General features: G+C 49.2%; 1 protein-coding gene and 1 pseudogene across 4 annotated transcripts in view; one reads left to right on the top strand and one right to left on the bottom strand.

Annotated features, from left to right (window-relative positions):
* LOC120058445 (B-cell CLL/lymphoma 9 protein-like) overlaps positions 1–618 on the bottom strand; it is a 33,041-nt gene extending 32,423 nt beyond the window's left edge. For 3 of the 4 annotated variants that reach the window (XM_039007102.1, XM_039007106.1, XM_039007104.1), the window contains exon 1: positions 451–618. The gene's annotated coding sequence lies outside the window, so the exon portion shown is untranslated. Of the gene's footprint in view, positions 1–273; positions 416–450 lie in introns of those variants that run through there. The other variant, XM_039007103.1, reaches the window with a different exon arrangement.
* Positions 619–2,770: 2,152 nt separating this feature from the next.
* LOC120058095 overlaps positions 2,771–15,107 on the top strand; it is an 18,539-nt pseudogene continuing 6,202 nt past the window's right edge.

Genomic DNA, 15,107 nt, shown 5'->3' with positions numbered 1-15,107 from the left:
GGGTAGGTAGGGGCTACATATTTGTTAGGCCCTTTAGTGTACCTAAAATAGCCTACGCCTTTTTAAAGCAAATATTAATTGTATAATGCCTGCGCCGAATTATGTTGAAGAATGTGGCACATGCATGCTGCACGGTATTTTCAGTTTCGCGAAACACGATCGGTCCTCCTCTTGTATAGTGTTAAAAAAATATATTCCTCCGCGCGTAATAACACATCCTGTCAACGTTGTGTGAAATAATCCGCTGTATTCACAAAAGAGAAAAAAAATCACCGTTGATGTGAAAAAACGATCACTCCTTGTGTCAAACCAGGTACGGCGGGTTTTATGGCCATCCTTCGGGAACAGGGGTACAGCGGATACCGGACTGAGATGTCCCTGGGAGGCGGACCCGCGTGTAGCCTTGCCAAGAGGAAAGCGGCCACAACGACACTTTCCCCGAAAACTCACCTGGAATGATTCCTCGGGCCTGCTTCGTTTAGTAGGCTACGTTCTATAGCCTGATTGTAGTAATCAAATAGCAACATTATTCGTCCAACGATATTAAAGAGCAATGTGTCTCCCCCTTCGCCTGAGCTTCCAGCGGTCCGTCCTACTACATTATAGCCAAGATTTCCTACTGTTTCCCCCGCCCGTCCCAGCGTGTTGGTTTAGTCCGAATTCTAAGTAGCAATTCTAGGTCAGGGCAATGTTCAGCTGCCAAACGTTGTCGAACGTTGCAGATAGAAATGTCACGAATGGCGCCAATGTGATTCCTTATTCTACGTGTTAGATTCATGTTTGTTCTACGTAGATTATTTCTATCTGAACGTTCCAAAACGTTGCGTTCTGCTGAACACACCCCTGGATATATTCATTACGACGATTCTGTTGCAAAACGCTTCGGCAGCAGAAACTGTTTACTCCAAACAGAAAACGTTTTGCAACGAAAACGAGAGTTTCTATTGGACAAATTCAAGTAGCACCTTTCCCATTTTGATTGCTTCCGCTTGGTTCTTAAAATGGTAAAAGGTATCCGTTGCAAGACGTAATGAATACACCCCTGGTCTGTGTGCCAATGAGAATGTAACTGTCGGACAGAAAACACGGACAAGTAGGCTTTTGAAAATGTGAATATTATATTCCACTGGTTTGACATGAAAATGACTATTAAAACCCAGTAAACGGTGTGTGCATAGGCTACATAGGGCTTATACCATTACCTGCATAATATCGAACACACACAGCATAGCATTCACTGCATACTGATTAGGAATCTACTTTAACTAACTCCCTTGTCTCCCCTCTTCCTCCTCCTCTCCTGCAATGCATTTTCATTTTGATGCTACACACAGTGAGGTAGACACATTGATTAAATTATTAACGTGTCAGGAAGTCTGACACACAGAGAAGGAAGGTGATATTATAAGATAGGCATATACCAAAAGAGGGAAGAAGGGGATAAGGGTCTGTTTCTCCGTAATAAATGTAATAGCTTACACACACACACACACACACACACACACACACACACACACACACACACACACACACACACACACACACACACACACTCAACCATGTACAAACACACCAACTGATTCAATCCCCAGTAGTCATAATTACACATTTGGATTACATTTGATATGTATCTTGATTAAATATTAAATAAGAGGACCACTCTGACTTCTTGTGCTTAATGTTTCTCTTCTCCTCTGAGGCCCCTGCTAGCTTCCAGCCCCCTTTCTTTCTGTGTGTGTGTGTCTGTGTGCGTGTGTGTGTGTGTGTGTGTGTGTGTGTGTGTGTGTGTGTGTGTGTGTGTGTGTGTGTGTGTGTGTGTGTGTGTGTGTGTGTGTGTGTGTGTGTGTGTGTGTGTGTGTGTATGCGTGCGTGCGTGTGTGTATTCAAGACCTCACCCATTCGCCAACCTTCCAAAAGGTGTTATGAGCTATCCGTTCACTCAAGAACAACAAGGTTCCTGGTGCTGACAGCATCCCGGCAGAGCTACTCAAGAAGGGAGATTACTTCTGCACCAGAACACTCCACCAGTACATCACAGAGGTTTGGGACCGGGAGATCATCCCCCAACAGCGGCGGGATGCAAACATTGTCAACATCTATAAGAACAATGGTGACAAATCCCTCTGCGGCAACAGCCGAGGGATATCCCTTCTGGCTGTGTCCGACAAGGTCCTGGCCCAGGTGATGCTACACAGGCTGGTGAATAACATCACAGAGGAACTGCTGCCAGAGTCACAATGCGGCTTCCGAAAGAACAGGAGTACGGTCCACATGATATTCACGGCACGGCAACTCCAGGAGAAGTGCCGTGAACAACAACAGGACCTCTCCAAGGCCTTCAACACTTCAACACAGCAGGGAACTACTATGGGCATTCTACTCAAAATTGGCTGTCCAGACTAATTTGTCAACATCCTTTGCCAGTTCCATGATGGGATGACGGCTCAGGTGGCCATAGGAGGGCAAGATTCAGTGCTCTTTGGAGTAAGCATCGGTGTGATGCAGGGGGGTGCTGGCACCTGTCCTCTTTAACATCTTCCTCCTATGTGTCACCCAGCTTCTCCACAAGGAGCTTGAAGACAGCAGCGGTGTTGCGGTGGACTTCAGGCTGGATGGAAACCTATTCAACATCAGGCGGTTCCAAGCAGCCACCAAGGTTTTGACTGAGCGGGTTCTTGAGCTGCAGTATGCTGATGACTGTACTCCTGTGGCCCACACTCCAGAAGACCTTTAGTCCATCCTTGTAGCGGCTGTGAGGGTCTATAGCAGGATGGGGCTGTCTATCAACACCACTAAGACAGAGGTGGTCTGCCAATGGAGATCCAGCACTCCACCCACCATGCCTGTCTTCACCATTGGACACAAATCCCTGCCAATAGTCCCGTCCTTCAAATACCTGGGCAGCATCGTCTCGGAGGACTGCAGTATCAACTTCTAAAATTCAAAGTAGGATCAAGCAAGCATCAGCTACCTTCGGGACACTCAGACACATGGTCTTCCAAAACAGAGATCTCCACCTCCAAACCAAAGTCACCGTCTATCAAGCCGTCTGCATCACTATACTTCTTTACAGCTGTGAAGCCTGGGTCACTTACAGTCACCACAACAAGCAGCTTGAGCGATTCCACATAAGATGCCTGCAGCACATCCTGGGAATCACCTGGTGTGACCGTGTCCCCCATATTTGCTAAGACCAACTGTAGGAGTATGGAGGCTATGGTCACCCAACACCAACTGTGCTGGCTTGGGCATGTTATTAGAATGTCTCAGGAGCGTTTGCCGCGGAAGATCCTGTATGGCCAGCTACATCTTGGCCGGCGGTCTGCAGGGGGGAGATGAAGCGCTACAAGGACTAGCTGAAAACATCACTGAAGAAGTGCAACATCAAACCCACAGACCTAGAGGATGCTGCTGCCGACCGTTCCACCTGGCGGCAGCTCTGCCAGAGCGGTGTACAGAGGTGGGCGGAGACAGCTCAGAAGACATACAACCATGCCTGCCCCGCCAACACAGACTGCATATGCCACACCTACAATAAAGTTTGTGGATCTCGGATTGGACTCTACAGTCACCAAAGAATTCATCGTTAACTCAGAAGAGGAAGTCATCATCGGATACGATACTCTACTGTAACGTAACGTGTGTGTGTGTGTGTGTGTGTGTGTGTGTGTGTGTGTGTGTGTGTGTGTGTGTGTGTGTGTGTGTGTGTGTGTGTGTGTGTGTGTGTGTGTGTGTGTGTGTGTGTGTTTATGTGTGTGCGTGCCTGTTTGTGTGCTTGCTTGTGCGTGCAAGAGTTCACGTGTTTGTGCATGACATAGTGCTTGCCACTTGCAAGACAAACAAATATCACATAATAACATTGAAATAACATTGCATCAACCTAACCTCATCCACCATGTCATCCAACAGTTGTAGTACTGTGAGAGTGACAGTAGGAAAGTTGTCTTAATACCCATCATTCTCTACCTGCAATCAGACAGACAGACAGACAGACAGACAGACAGACAGACAGACAGACAGACAGACAGACAGACAGACAGACAGACAGACAGACAGACAGACAGACAGACAGACAGACAGACAGACAGACAGACAGACAGACAGAGAGAGAGAAGACAATCTCATGCTTTGAGGAATAGTAAACAAGATCTGAGAGAAAGACCATGGGCCTTCAGAACAACTCCGCAACAGCCCACAGGACACAAGAGATTCAATTATTTAAACAGCCTGTTGTAATTGCTTATTGGAGAATCTACTAAAAATAACAGAGAGAGAGTGTCTCTAGGTACTCTACTTTACTGGAGTGTTCTGTAGGGACAAAAACTGAGAGGATGAGGGAAGAGGGTATTTGTACAGGACAACACAGATTGCAGGACAGGAGTCAAGTCTCGTGTCAGGGTTGGGAGTCTTTGTTGTGAAGACAGAGATAATGTCATATGGGAGAGGGAGGAGCCGAGGAAGGACAAACAGAATTCTGAAAATAATCTAGAGATATTCTGTGTTTAACTGACATTCTCAAATCTACTCTCTGTCCTTTTACACACAGATAAGAACAACATAACATAAGCTTCTCAGTCCAGCCCTGCATATTTGTGACTTTTGATGTCATGGTTACATTAGACATGTTGGTGCATGTTAGTACTGATCAGTGACAGAGCATAAAACTGTGTACAGATCTCTGTCCCTTTCTCTCTGTGGATTTCACTGTAGACTGTGCATGTTTGTGTGTGTGTGTGTGTGTGTGTGTCTGCGTGTGCATGTGTGTACGTGCGTACATACACTATCGTTCAAAAGTTTGGGGTCACTTAGAACTTTCCTTGTTTTTTAAAGAAAAGCAAATTTTTTATCCATTAAAATAACATCAAATTGATCAGAAATACAGTGTAGACATTGTTAATGTTGTGAATGACTATTGTAGCTGGAAACTGCAGATTTTTTAGACTAGTTGAGTATATGCAGCATCAGTATTTGTAGGTTCGATTAAAGGCTCAAAATGGCCAGAAACAAAGAACTTTCTTCTGAAACTTGTCAGTCTATTCTTGTTCTGAGAAATTAAGGCTATTCCATGCGAGAAATTGCCAAGAAACTGAAGATCTCGTACAACGCTGTGTACTACTCCCTTCACAGAACAGCACAAACTGGCTCTAACCAGAATAGAAAGAGGCCCCGGTGCACAACTGAGCAAGAGGACAAGTACATTAGAGTGTCCAGTTTGAGAAATAGACGCCTTTTCTTTAAAAAACAAGGACATTTCTAAGTGACCCCAAACTTTTGAATGGTAGTGTATGTGTGTGATAAGTGGGGCGACGCACAATTGGCATAGCGTCGTCCGGGTTAGGGAGGGTTTGGCCGGTAGGGATATCCTTGTCTCAGTATGTAAAATGTAATAAAATGTATGCACTCTACTGTAAGTCGCTCTGGATAAGAGCGTCTGCTAAATGACAAAAAATGTAAATGTAAAAATAAGTCCACTATGTAGTTATAGTCGACTGACAGTATTCCCAGACTGGGGTGCATTAGACATGAACACTAGCAGAGCTACCAGGCTGCCGTTCTGACTCTCATGTGTTCCCACTCTGGCTGCTTCATTGGCTGGGAAGTTAGAACACAGTGAGGAAACAGACCAACAGGCTCCGCCCTCCTCTACTCAACTCAAACAAAATATTCATCATATATTTCGATGTGGCCTATTATATGAAACATACCTACATAAGACTTGGTTAAATATTTAGGTGATTACTTGACTCTGGTTCCATGTGAGTGTGCGTGTGCATGTGCGTGCTTGTGTTGCTGTATATGTGTGAGTGTTTGGTCTGTTATCTATGTGTCTGATCTGTCTCTGTGACCATCTGAATTTGTACAGTGTGTGTGTGCGTGAGTGCGTGTGTGCGTGTGCGTGAGTGTACGTGCATGTGTGTGTGTTAAAGCAGGACACCAACATTGACTGCTCTCTCACATTACCTTCTGCATTATTTAACGCTTTAGTAAACGCTGCCATGCAGGGAGACACGCTGTAGATACACTGACAGGGGGAAAGGGGGGGGGGGCAGAGGGAGAGAGAAAGACAGAGAGAGAAAGTGAGAGGCGAAGAGAGAGAGATCCTCCTTCAGCATACGGTACTAATTCTGCTGCTGATCAGGACGAGACGAGGCCGTACTAATCGATTACCTATTCATGCTCCAGCCTGCCCAGTGAGAGGTCTTAGAGGCGATGCCATGCAAGATGGGAAAGCGCGGGTACCCAGTCCTCGCAACACTGCTGTTCCTGAAAGAGGCTTGGTTGGCTACACCACACACATACTCAGATAGAATGGGGCTTTATGGTCAAAGTGAAGTGATTTTTTACATATCACCCAGCACAATGACTCATTTCAATTCCCATTCAATACAGAAAGACACAATAGACCCAACAGAGAAGCACCTCATCTTTGCTAAGAGAAACACTTTTATAGCCATGTGTGTATCCTCAGACTAGTTCCTGCTGTTGATGTTTTGGTTTTGTAGGGATGGGTTTGTTTAGTGAGTTCATTAGAAGATTCTGCAGTGGTGAGAGCAGCCTCACTCGGCAGGGTTATCAAAATACTGAGCCGGTGAGCTCACTCACACACCGATGAGGTCACACACTGGAGCTCTGCTGTCCGACCAATCATCAGGCAGCCTATTATCATGGTATGCAGTGTTGCTATGAGTAACAGTCAAGCACCACTACAGAGATCCTCACTGATGGTTGCTACAGAATCTTCTATTCTATTCGATTATGTCCTATAATATTCTATCCTGGATTCTACAAGCACAAGGCTTATAAGATCCAACCTGTAGAATGTTCTGTTTCATCTCTCTTTTCGGGCATATCTGATTAAAGAAAAAATCTCACTCTTTTTTTCTCCCACAAGCTAGGTTTTCATCCAATTGGATGAATGTTGCTACTCTGGTTTTGGCACCTGCGCTCTAGCCAACAGCTTGCAGATACAGTACCATATCATACTAAATGGACTGTCTCGAATTTACGTACAGAATAATACGAAATGCTCTGAAACCAGGTTGACAGAGCGGGTAGGCTAGTCTATATGATGAGATTATTATGGATAAGAGCAAGAATATTTGTAGTTGTCAAACGGCAGTCAAGCGTCGATCATCATGTCACCAGAATCAGACCCTCAATATTTATTGGAAAGGAGCATCAAGATCACCACCCTGTGAAGTTCATCATGAGTTATTTCATCTGTAGCCTAATAACCTGCATGGTTTCCCGAGTCGTAGTGGGAGGACCAGACTCCATATCATTGCGTGACTTCAAGTTTACTTCGATATGATGGCTATTATATCAATATTTGTGCATAAAGGCATTTCCACCTCCATTTCTCGCATACTTACTTTTACTAAAACAAAAAGATCCCACCATGTTGAATGAACATATTATCTGTCGCCATTTATACAAATTGTACCGAGACTTTAATACGGTATGACTTTACTCACTTTAAAAACTGTGGATGGAAACATGGTTACAGTTGGAATGGACTCATCTTCCTCTCCTCTCTCCATCCTGCTTGCCTCCCCGATCCCGCTCTCTCTCTTTGTTGACTCTCCCCTAGCAGTGTTTCCTAACGGTTCTGTACCTCTAGGCAGGTTAGTGTAAACACACTGGAACATTGAAACAACGTTAATTTACTGACCATTAACGAGCCACATTGCAGACGATGCCCCCGGAGATGTGAGCAGTCGCCCACCTGTGTTATTGACTAATCAGGGAGTGATTAGAACAGACTTTATGAGCTGGATTTATGATTGAACAGGGCTATAATACTGATACCGTATGAGGCCTAGGTATAACACTGGGAGACTGCTGGTAGACAACTGATAGAATTAGAGAGAACTGATAGTTACAGTGTTACAGTAGACATATAGTTCTCTCTCTCTCTCTCTCTCTCTCTCTCTCTCCAAATGTTTAGAGAGGAAGCGATGGATGCAGACATTCCACAGCCCATACCTACCCCCCACCATCCACCATCTTGTTGCCATGGGAACCAAAGCAGATGGGAGACAGGTTCCCTCTCTCTCTCTCTCTCTTTCTGCCTCTCTCTCTCTCTCTCTCTCTCTCTCTCTCTCTCTCTCTCTCTCTCTCTCTCTCTCTCTCTTCCTCTCTCCCTCTCTTCCGCTCTCTCCCTCTCTTCCTCTCTCCCTCCCTGTGTGGGCCACTGATACTCACTGATTAAAGGAAGTTATAATTTGATTTTCTCAACAGGCGCCATTTAATAGAGCAGTTTAACTAAAGCTGTGCCATCCCCAGGGCTTAGAGAAAGAGAGTGAAAGAGAGAGAGAAAAGAGAGAGAGAGCTTTAGAGTCATACTAATCCCAAACATTGAACAGTAACCTCCACCAAACTCCCTCACTCACTCACTCCCTCCCTCCTGCCCTCCCTCACTCACTCACTCACTCACTCACTCACTCACTCACTCTCTATTTCTAATTCTGTTTGCCTCTTTCACTGCCTCTCTTTCTCACTCTCCCACCACCCTCTGCTTAAATCTATCCCTAGCTCTCTCTCTACTCTGTCCCTCCTTCGTTGAGGCAGACAGAGAAAGGGAGGGTTAGAGAGAGGGAGGGAAGGTCTAGAACAGTATAAAGCAGCCTGTACTACTGGCTCATTGTGATAATAACATTTAATTATCCTCTCTCTGCTAACATCAGCTCTATCGCTTTGCTTCTCTTCCCCTGCTCACTCACTCATTCACACACTCACTCACTCCATCTGTACTGCCTGGGCCTAATGCCTCTCCCTCCCTCTTTCCCTCCTTCTATCCCTCCCACAGTCTCTCCCTCCTTCTTCACCCACCCTCTCCCCCTCCTTCTCTCCTTCCTTCTCTCCTCCCGTCTGTTCTCGGGCCATTTCAGACCCATTTAGTGGGATAAGCATCTTGAGACAGACAGAGGGTTTCTGCTCTCTTTCAGAGGGAAGCAGGGAGAAGCAGGGAGAGGATATGGAGACTGGCATCGCTGCATGCCCGCTCTGGAATACCAAACAGGGCCCGGTCATCTTAATATGCAATGTGGGGCAGAGCTAGAGATCAAAGGGAGAGACAGAGAGAGGCGTGTGTGTGTATACGTGTGTTTGTGTGTGTACACGTGGTGTGTGTGCATGTGTGTATAGGAGTGTGTGCGTGTCATCTCTCACCTCATCTAAATCTCCTTTCCTCCTCTCTCTCCACCTCTCTCTCCACCTCTTTCTCCTTCTTTCTCTCCTTCCTATCTCCTCCTCTCTCTCCTCCTCTCTCTCCTCCTCCTCTTTCTCCACCTCTCTCTCCCCCTCTCTCTCCTCCCTATCTCATCCTCTCTCCTCCTCTCTCTCCACCTCTCTCTTCTTCTTTCTCTCCTTCCTATCTCCTCCTCTCTCTCCTCCCCCTCTCTCTCCCCCTCTCTCTCCTTCTTTCTCTCCTTCCTATCTCCACCTCTCTCTCCTTCTTTCTCTCCTCCTCTCTCTCCACCTCTCTCTCCTTCTTTCTCTCCTTCCTATCTCCTCCTCTCTCTCCTCCCCCTCTCTCTCCCCCCTATCTCCTCCTCTCTCTCCTCCTCTCCCTCCACCTCTCTCTGCTCCTCTCTCTCCTCCTTATCTCTTCCTCACTCTCCTCCCTATCTCGTCCTCTCCCCACCCTATCTCCTCTCTCTCTACCTCTCTCTCCTCCTGTCTCTCCACCTCTCTCTCCTCCCTATCTCCTCCTGTCTCTCCACCTCTCTCTCCTCCCTATCTCCTCCCTATATCCTCCTCTCTCTCCTCCCTATTTCCTCCTCTCTCTCCTCCTCTCTCTCTCCACCCTATCTCCTCTCTCTCTCCACCCTATCTCATCTCTCTCTCCACCCTATCTCCTCTCTCTCTACCTCTCTCTCCTCCCTATCTCCTGTAAACTGAGTGTGTGTTTGTATACACCCAGACATGCGTGTACCTGTCCCTCTAAGCCACTATTCTCTCAGCCAATTAAGGTCATCAGCTGTGGTGGCTGAAGCAGTGGAGACAGGCTAAATGAAAAGGTATTACCGGTAGATTTGAAATATGAATCATTAGACTAGAGCCAGGACAGGGTTGGAGAGGGGGAGGGAGGGATAGGGTTGGAGATGGGGAGGGAAAGGTAGGGTTGGAGATGGGGAGGGAGGGATAGGGTTGGACAGGGGGAGGGAAGGATAGGGTTGGAAAGGGGGAGGGAGGGATAGGATTGGAGATGGGGAGGGAGGGATAGGGTTGGAGATGGGGAGGGAGGGATAGGGTTGGACAGGGGGAGGGAGGGATTGGGTTGGACGGGGAAGGGAGGGATAGGGTTGGACAGGGGGAGGGAGGGAGGGATAGGGTTGGAGAGGGGGAGGGAGGGATAGGGTTGGACAGGGGGAGGGAGGGAGGGATAGGGTTGGAGAGGGGGAGGGAGGGATAGGGTTGGACAGGGGGAGGGAGGGATTGGGTTGGACGGGGAAGGGAGGGATAGGGTTGGACAGGGGGAGGGAGGGAGGGATTGGGTTGGAGAGGGGGAGGGAGGGATTGGGTTGGACGGGGAAGGGAGGGATAGGGTTGGAGAGGGGGAGGGAGGGAGGGATAGGGTTGGACAGGGGGAGGGAGGGAGGGATAGGGTTGGAGAGGGGGAGGGAGGGAGGGATAGGGTTGGACAGGGGGAGGGAGGGAGGGATAGGGTTGGACGGGGAAGGGAGGGATAGGGTTGGAGAGGGGGAGGGAGGGAGGGATAGGGTTGGACAGGGGGAGGGAGGGAGGGATAGGGTTGGAGAGGGGGAGAGAGGGATATGGTTGGACGTGGAGAGAGAAGGACAGGGTTGGAGAGGGGGAGGGAGGGAGGGATAGGGTTGGAGAGGGGGAGGGAGGGATAGGGTTGGAGAGAGGGAGGGAGGGATAGGGTTGGAGAGGGGGAGGGAGGGATTGGGTTGGAGAGGGGGAGGGAGGGATTGGGTTGGACGGGGAAGGGAGGGATAGGGTTGGAGAGGGGGAGGGAGGGAGGGATAGGGTTGGAGAGGGGGGGAAGGGAGGGATAGGGTTGGAGAGGGGGAGGGAGGGAGGGATAGGGTTGGAGAGGGGGAGGGAGGGAGGGATAGGGTTGGAGAGGGGGAGGGAGGGAGGGATAGGGTTGGAGAGGGGGAGGGAGGGAGGGATAGGGTTGGAGAGGGGGAGGGAGGGATTGGGTTGGACGGGGAAGGGAGGGATAGGGTTGGACAGGGGGAGGGAGGGAGGGATTGGGTTGGAGAGGGGGAGGGAGGGATTGGGTTGGACGGGGAAGGGAGGGATAGGGTTGGAGAGGGGGAGGGAGGGAGGGATAGGGTTGGACAGGGGGAGGGAGGGAGGGATAGGGTTGGAGAGGGGGAGGGAGGGAGGGATAGGGTTGGACAGGGGGAGGGAGGGAGGGATAGGGTTGGACGGGGAAGGGAGGGATAGGGTTGGAGAGGGGGAGGGAGGGAGGGAGGGATAGGGTTGGACAGGGGGAGGGAGGGAGGGATAGGGTTGGAGAGGGGGAGGGGGAGGGAGGGATAGGGTTGGAGAGGGGGAGGGAAAGGTAGGGTTGGAGATGGGGAGGGAGGGATAGGGTTGGACAGGGGGAGGGAAGGATAGGGTTGGAGAAGGGGAGGGAGGGATAGGGTTGGAGAGGGGGAGAGAGGGATAGGGTTGGAGAGGGGGAGAGAGGGATAGGGTTGGAGAGGGGGCAGGGAGGGAGGGATAGGGTTGGAGAGGGGGAGGGAGGGATAGGGTTGGAGAGGGGGAGAGAGGGATATGGTTGGACATGGAGAGAGAAGGACAGGGTTGGAGAGGGGGAGGGAGGGAGGGATAGGGTTGGAGAGGGGGAGGGAGGGATAGGGTTGGAGAGAGGGAGGGAGGGATAGGGTTGGAGAGGGGGAGGGAGGGATTGGGTTGGAGAGGGGGAGGGAGGGATTGGGTTGGACGGGGAAGGGAGGGAGGGATAGGGTTGGAGAGGGGGAGGGAGGGAGGGATAGGGTTGGAGAGGGGGGGAAGGGAGGGATAGGGTTGGAGAGGGGGAGGGAGGGAGGGATAGGGTTGGAGAGGGGGAGGGAGGGAGGGATAGGGTTGGAGAGGGGGAGGGAGGGAGGGATAGGGTTGGAGAGGGGGAGGGAGGGAGGGATAGGGTTGGAGAGGGGGAGGGAGGGAGGGATAGGGTTGGAGAGGGGGAGGGAGGGAGGGATAGGGTTGGAGAGGGGGAGGGAGGGAGGGATAGGGTTGGAGAGGGGGAGGGAGGGAGGGATAAGCAGAAAGAAATGGAAGAGAAAGAAAAGGGCAGAATGAGAGGGCAGATAATAAAAGATTAACGTCACGCTTCTCAGAGTGGTGGAATTTGAAAACCTCTAGATCAAATTATTTATCCCTGTCAGTGGAGAGACAGAGAAAGAGAGAGAATAAAAGAAAGGAAATGGAAAAATAGGAAAGACTGAAATGAGGCCCTCTCGCACACTTTGATGGCAGTGTTGACAGACTAATATTACTGTGCGTGTGCGTTTGTATGAATATGTGTGTACCCGCGCGCGTGTGTGTGTGTGTGTGTGTGTGTGTGTGTGTGTGTGTGTGTGTGTGTGTGTGTGTGTGTGTGTGTGTGTGTGTGTGTGTGTGTGTGTGTGTGTGTGTGTGTGTGTGTGTGTGTGTGTGTGTGTGTGTGTGTGTGTGTGTGTGTGTGTGTGTGTGTGTGTGTGTGTGTGTGTGTGTGTGTGTGTGTGTGCGGGCACAGGTGTCTGAACCTCAAGGCTGTTTCTGCTGAGAAGAAAGAGAGGGAGAAGAAAAGAGGAAGAGAGAGTGAATAAACGAGTCCTGCACCTCTTTGATTCTTCTCTAATTTTCTGAGATGAAGAGCAGAGAGAACAGTCCACCTACGCAGCCCTGTACACTCTACCTGTCTCAGTCTCAATGGAGACAACACACACAGCACCTACACTCTCTCATACACTCCTCTGTCTCAAGTAAATACACACACATATAAATGTACACACAAAAACTCACAACTCCTGTGTTTTCAGTTCCAATGGACATTCCTTTACATGTATACCATTGCCTACGCCCCCCGCCCCCCCCCCCCCCCCCCCCCCCACTCTCTCTCTCTCTCTCTCTCTCTCTCTCTCTCTCTCTCTCTCTCTCTCTCTCTCTCTCTCTCTCTCTCTCAACCCTAGGACACAATACACACACACACATTCTCAATACACACTCACCTGAATAGACTGCTAAGATCACGACACACACACACACTCCCTTCTCATTAGCCCTGATTCCCCCTGAGTGACATCTTTAACAAAAGGATGCAGGGCTGCCGCCATGGCAACCATGCCTCCTTCATCTCTATGCAGCACCTCAGACTGTTTAGAGGACACAGTAAGTGATCCCCCCCCCCTCTCTCTCTCTCCCTCTAGCTATCTCTCCCTCTCTCTCCCTCACTCCCTCACTCCCTCACTCCCTCTCCCTCTCCCTCTCCCTCTGTCTCTGTCTCTGTCTCTGTCTCTGTCTCTGTCTCTGTCTCTGTCTCTGTCTCTGTCTCTGTCTCTGTCTCTGTCTCTGTCTCTCTCTCCCTGCACCTCGGTCTTCCTCTACCCCTCTCTCTTTCCCTCTCTATCTTGTTATCATTCTATCCATCTCCCCTTCCATTTTAACCGTCTTCTTCTCCATCTCCTCCTCCCTCTCTCTTTATGTCTATTTGATTATCTCTCCATCCCCTTCTTTCAAGTGCTATTGTTCTCCCTCATCTCCTTCTCTTTCCCTCATTTCCTTCTCTCTTCCTCATCTCCTTCTCTCTTCCCTCATCTCCTTCTCTCTCCCTCATCTCCTCTCTCCCTCATCTCCTTCTCTCTCCCTCATCTCCTTCTCTCTTCCCTCATCTCCTTCTCTCTTCCCTCATCTCCTTCTCTCTTCCCTCATCTCCTTCTCTCTTCTCTCATCTCCTTCTCTCTCCCTCATCTCCTTCTCTCTTCCCTCATCTCCTTCTCTCTCCCTCATCTCCTTCTCTCTTCCCTCATCTCCTTCTCTCTCCCTCATCTCCATCTCCTTCTCCTTCCCTCATCTCCTTCTCTCTTCTCTCATCTCCTTCTCACTCCCTCATCTCCTCTCTCCCTCATCTCCTTCTCTCTTCCCTCATCTCCTTCTCTCTTCCCTCATCTCCTTCTCCTTATCTCTTCCCTCATCTCCTTCTCTCTGTCTAATATTTACAGGTCCTCTCTTATATTCCTGTGTCTGTAGCAGAGATTCTACTTTCCAGTCAGTGGTTACTGTAAGACAGTGTATGTACTGTATGTGTGTGTGTGTGTGCATATACGTGTGTGGATGTGAGGGTTACAAGAGTCTCTCATATCTAGGCCACAGGAGTCCACAGCAACCAGTGTGTCTTGTGTCGTAGCAAATCAGCTGCACACTGCCCCCCTCCCACCCCCCCTAATCTGAGGAGAGAGTAGAGGCTAAGAATAGACCACCATGGAAGTGGTGTCTTTTCGCCCTCTGCCTCCTCTCCTATTCCTCCTCCACTCCTGCCATCATAGTTTGTGGTGTATTGTAAGTCACCCAATTAGGGTCAGATTCTGTCTTTACTTCCCCCATCTCCTGCGCTGAGCCGAGCCCAGCAACAACTCTCGCTCCTGCATGGGCAAGACGTCCCGAATGCAAATCTAATCAAATCAAAGTTTATTTGTCACGTGCGCTGAATACAACAGGTGTAGACCTTACAGTGAAATGCTTACTTACAGGCTCTAACCAATAGTGCAAAAAAGGTATTAGGTGAACAATAGGTAAGTAAAGAAATAAAACAGTAAAAAGACAGGCTATATACAGTAGCGAGGCTATAAAAGTAGTGAGGCTACATACAGACACCGGTTAGTCAGGCTGATTGAGGTAGTATGTACATGTAGATATGGTTAAAATGACTATGCATATATGATGAACAGAGAGGAGCAGTTGTGTAAAAGAGGGGTTGGCGGGTGGTGGGTGGCGGGACACAATGCAGATAGCCCGGTTAGCCAATGTGCGTGAGCACTGGTTGGTTGGCCGAATTGAGGTAGTATGTACAATTGAGGTAGTATTGAGGTAGTAGGTACATGCAGCCCTGGTCCTGGATGTGTCAGTTGGTTGGGGAAAAGAGGGAC

The sequence above is a fragment of the Salvelinus namaycush genome, chromosome 13 (assembly GCF_016432855.1).
Source record: "Salvelinus namaycush isolate Seneca chromosome 13, SaNama_1.0, whole genome shotgun sequence".
Lineage (NCBI taxonomy): Eukaryota > Metazoa > Chordata > Actinopteri > Salmoniformes > Salmonidae > Salvelinus > Salvelinus namaycush.
This window is presented reverse-complemented; position numbering and strand designations above follow the sequence as displayed.